The 5,081-nt window shown below is 41.7% G+C and overlaps 1 long non-coding RNA gene across 1 annotated transcript; it reads right to left on the bottom strand.

Annotated features, from left to right (window-relative positions):
• On the bottom strand, positions 1–1,913 carry LOC135383235 (uncharacterized). Its single transcript, XR_010419765.1, has 8 exons — positions 1,418–1,913; positions 1,257–1,343; positions 1,094–1,150; positions 955–1,005; positions 772–798; positions 632–667; positions 488–519; positions 1–410 (listed from the first exon to the last, which is right to left on the bottom strand). It is a non-coding gene; the product is annotated as an uncharacterized LOC135383235 (long non-coding RNA).
• Between the last annotated feature and the right edge of the window lie 3,168 nt (positions 1,914–5,081).

The raw sequence follows: 5,081 nt of genomic DNA on the forward strand, positions 1-5,081 counted from the left end.
TGGATGAAATAACATTTATTCGAGTTTGAGAAAGTTGGTACATATCGTGTTCACAGAACATCAACAAGCAGGGACAAGAAATTTGATGAGTAACTACGAATGTAAACATGAGGCACGCGAAGGAAAAACGAAAAGACAATCACATGCCTCTTTCATGTAGTACATCCATCTTAATAAATCAAGTGAAACTTTCATTCATCTCGTTCTCTTCAATTTCAGCATCTAAAAGATCACTTTGTACTTTAGTTATGAAGCGCAGGCGTCTCATTGGCGAGAGGAGCCTCAGCCTCTCGACCATCATCATGGAAAAGTAGAAGAGATAGTCCTGTTGCTGTTGAGACTTCCATTCATTCATTGACTGCATATTCTCGCGAATGCAATCTACGATTTCATCGCCGCTTCGCTTTCTCCTGTACATGATAAAAAAAAAGACGTTGGCAAGCATCCAGAAGTATATTGACGCCAAAGTCCTATAACGCATACTTACAGCAACTTCAAACACCACAAAATTTGTACTTACTGAAGATACCATGCACAAGTAACGAAACAATAGCAGTGTTCATTTTAATAGTCATCAAATATGTTTCCACTCAAAATATGGTTATGTGTGGCTAGTTTACATTTGACTTACTTTTTTGTAGATAATGGTGGGATAGTAGCACCAGAACTACAACAAAGAAGATCATGACTTAGGCAACAAGATGCCACAAAAGTATGTTGTTTACAGAAGACCATACCAAAGGCCATTTCGAAGGGAGCATTGCAACTTACTTTTGTGAAGACATTTGCTCTACTGCCCTGTAGTGCATGGTAAAACGTTAGAAACAAACTTCCCTCACACAAAAGGGAGACAACGAGTTCGTGCAGTTGCAAATGTTTGCATACAAACACGCAAGCATGTTATGTGCACATGCAATGTGATGTGTATATGACATGCACATGTAATGTATTTACCTTGATGACGTTGCTGACTCCCCTGTCGAATGAGTGAGCGTAGGGCTGTGGCTGAAAAACAGCGGCAATAGATATCGATGTAGGAAATGATTCCGGAGTACACGTCACATTGTAACATGCAGTGACATTTATTAGTTACCTTGAAGACGCACCGTCAAGATCGTCCACATCTTCTGCACCATGCACCATTCTTTGTCTATGTGGTTATGAGTCGACATTAATAAGTTGTACTTTACAATCAGTTGCCTGCACCTGCTCTACCTCGTGTGCATAGGTGTAATGTAAAAGAAATTAATACTCACAACAACCGCTCTACGCGGAATTAGCCTTCTCCCCCTCCTTCTGTTCCAACTACAGAGGTGCCTGGCACATTAGTCAACGTTGTGAACCTAGTTGGAAAAGAATGATCGTATTGGTTGCCCGTCACAGCACCAAAACGTACACAATGGCGCAATATACTTACGAGTTGTTGTCCCTGTCGCCTAAGAAACTGCCCAGTACACCATAGAAGGCCCACTTTGGGTATCTCACTTCATGTGCGCCGCTACCGCTCCTCTTTGATTCCATATACTTCTTCCTTTCTGTCGCTACTTCGTCTTCATTGTAGCAAACTTCTGTGCCGCGACTGCCCCTGGTAGAGCATACGGCATTTTAGACCGATAAATTGAACTTCAAGGCTATACAGTGTCAGCGTAGACAGCGTAGAGACAAAAGACTGGGAAACACTATACTGTGACATGAACCACAACATTACAACGAAATAGAATTCGCCGCCAAGAGTTGCGACAAAGCAGCCACTAGTGAGACTATGCCACGTCCTTTGAACTCACCTGTGACACCCAACTGCTGGCCTATTTCGCCCCACCGATTGTCTTTCATTATAGTGTCCTTAAAATTCGGTGGCGATTTATCATACGGGAACCGGTGGGAACGCACAAGCTCGAGAAGCTCCGCAAAAGGAAAACCACTGATCTCGATTGTAAAAGGCTGGATCGTGGATAGGGAGCGCGAGCGTGCGGCAACCGGCCGCCATCTTACTGTACCCAAAACAGTCGCCGCAGCGATCATGGCAACTTCTTGCAATTACGGTCGTACCAACCGTACTGGCAAGGATACCGGGCCAAAATTTGTACAGGTGAGTCATTCTTTATCAAGGAATAAATAGGCGTCCATTCTGTACATTTATTTGACAATTATGAAGTGTTTTTTTGCCCAAAACCAGCACTGGGTGCAAGTTGTTTGATCGCTCTTCCGAGGTTCAATCGAACACACTTGCATTTTACCCGCCGGCAAATACAGTTTGAGTGCATAATATGCTTGAAAGAACATGTTACACTACACAGGTAGTGTTGTCATCAATATATGTGCAAGCACTCGAGCGCTTTTTTGCATGCATTGCTAGCATGGTACACGGTGTTCTCTGCGGAAGCAAGTGCCACATTCATTTCTTTGAATTACCTTCGCGCACAAGTTCGGTATTACGTCATAATGAGACCAAGATTGTCACCTTTCTTCATGTATTGGTATTGTTTTGTGCCTTGGTTTGATTTGTGACAAAGAATCCTACGTAACGGTGGTGTGGCGCGACTTGAATAACGCCTTTGTGTCTGAGCTGTATCGTCAGCTTGTTGCGATAATAATAATTTGTATCTTGTCGTGTTATTTGCAGCAGTGTGGTCTCTCAATACAGGTTTCCTCACGGGGGCTACCCAGAGGATCGTCTGTGTCATCGTCTGATGCGATCGAGCTTACAGATAAGTATCATGTTCCTCATTCACGGGTTCCTACTTTACGAGGAGGAACCACCCCAGTACACGCACTGTGGTAAGCCTCTCTCAATTTTGCACATTCTCTTTACATGTTCACATCATGGAACACATCACTTCAAAGAGCTTTATATACACCTTAGACCCCTTCACCAAGCATTGTGTCTTAGTGATGAAGCTATAATTTCTTTTACAACAGCGTTTAAACGTTGAAATTTTTAAAAGATATCAAGATTGTAAACCCTGTTTTAAACTGATGTTTTAAACATTTATGCGATGCTTTTACTAAACAACATATTTATTTTTAACTAGTTGCATCCTAACCAATGTTCCCTCCTTCACAGCTGCCTCGACATACGCAAGAAATGGGTGCAAAACCTGAGCAGTGCCCACAAACTTCGATCACCGCAGCACCTCCAAAAAGTAAAAGCATGTGTGTCACATCAGATTTTTAAAGATATTCGTAGTATATAATACTGTGTATTAACTGTTGTAGATCTAACCCACCTCTACAGTATACACCCTCAGGAATTTAAACTCGTTGTGGAACTGTGGTCATTGTCTCAGTTACTAGGCATGCACATATATGCTATAAGAAGAAAATTATTTCTTGAGAATGCACTACTGTTGATCAAACTCATGCAGCTGTAGGTTTACCTTCGGCCTCTTGGAACTCTCTGTAGTTGCCTTAGCTGCAGGAGGAGTGTCCTCCAGCATGTCAACTACTTGCGAAAATATTGACGTATTTAAGGTTAGGACACAGTTTGAAGGGTTTCAATTCAGGAAATTTGCAGTGGCAGGGCCTGCCAGAGTGAAACCTACTGAATATTTATGCTGTCGAAGGGGCGGTTCCTTCAGGACAGGAATATCTTGGATGGGAGCAAAAAGCTTGAAATTAACAAAGTGTTGTTTGCATTACGCAATTTGTAATACACTGAACACCTAGGCAGCAAAACAAAAATTTAAAATTCAGCATGTATGAAAATTGGGTGCAACAAATTTACATAGTGTACCTGTACGTTGTCATTTCTGTGATATACAGGGTGTATGCTATAAAAGGTCAGTGACATTTTCGCGCGTGACACTATATGTATTTGAGAGACGGACTTGTGCTGCCATACAGTGAATCACTTATGCCAGAGAAACCTACGAAAAAATTGTGGTTACCATTCACTGCGTAATAAAATAAACACGGCCACAGAAACTTTCGTCTTCATGTGTTTCCTATGCGCAATACCAATGGATGGAGGTGAAGGTTTGCATGGTCATATTTATTTTGTTAGACAGTGCTAGGTAACCACAGTTGTTTCGTAGGTCCCCCTAGCATCAATTATTCACTTTGAGGCAGAGGAAGTCTTTTCGTAATAGAGGTATAGTATCAAGGAGGTATCACTTCTTGCACGAAAATGTGACTGACCTTTTAAAGCATACACCCTGTATATTGTCATTGCAGGGAGGTCACAAAACAATAAATGTATTGTTTTGTCACTTCCCTGCGCATTCATTGTATCTTGGAATGCGTATATGCCAGAATAAATGTTGAACTTGAAAAATGTATATTCTCTTTATTCATAGAGCATAACATCACTTATCTTTACAAAAGCATATCGTGTTAATCTTTGTCACTCAGAATGCACAACCAAGAAAGCCATCTTCCACTAAACATCACGTTTGACATGATTCAGTTGGTATCATTTCATACACAGGGAACACCAGGGCTCCAGTTTCAAGCTCCAAATCGTCATGTTGCAGTTTGGAAACCGTACATGTGTAGTGCAAGAGATGCCTTGCACATGAAAATGTAAGATAGGAGTCACTGTTAATGCAAAGTGAATCCTATGAGAGAGACTGACGCTGAAGAAAAGTGTGCAAACTGCGGAAAGTGCCATAGAAGGTCTTCAGAAATCGTGCCTGGTTTCACAGCAGTGCTACCACATTCCCTTTTAGATGACGATGATAATGAATGGAGTTCCAGATGTGCAGCTGCATTTTTTGCAACGTGCTCCACATAACAAGCATGACAAAGTCAGCAGTGGATGGCAGGCCCAAATCCTTACGCAGCTTTGTTCACGCTGCAGTTCTATTCAGCAAAAGCATGTGAGTACGCGAGAAGGACAATCAATTTCACCTGCAAATAATCAGAGCAAATGAAGGAAGAAAAAAAAAGAAGTGCTGTACTTCAAAAGGAGATAAGCCTTCTGTCTCAAGGAGGTGGTACCACTTACTAAATAACTTGATTAAGTTTACATCAATACCTAGATTAACTGGCCTAAGCGTGATCTAATTGCGTGCAGTAATTGTTTGGGATGCTTCGGTGTGTTCATATTTGCGAGGCATTACGTCGAAGACACCACTGTCGTT

Source organism: Ornithodoros turicata, chromosome 2, assembly GCF_037126465.1.
Source record: "Ornithodoros turicata isolate Travis chromosome 2, ASM3712646v1, whole genome shotgun sequence".
Classification (NCBI taxonomy): Eukaryota; Metazoa; Arthropoda; class Arachnida; order Ixodida; family Argasidae; genus Ornithodoros; species Ornithodoros turicata.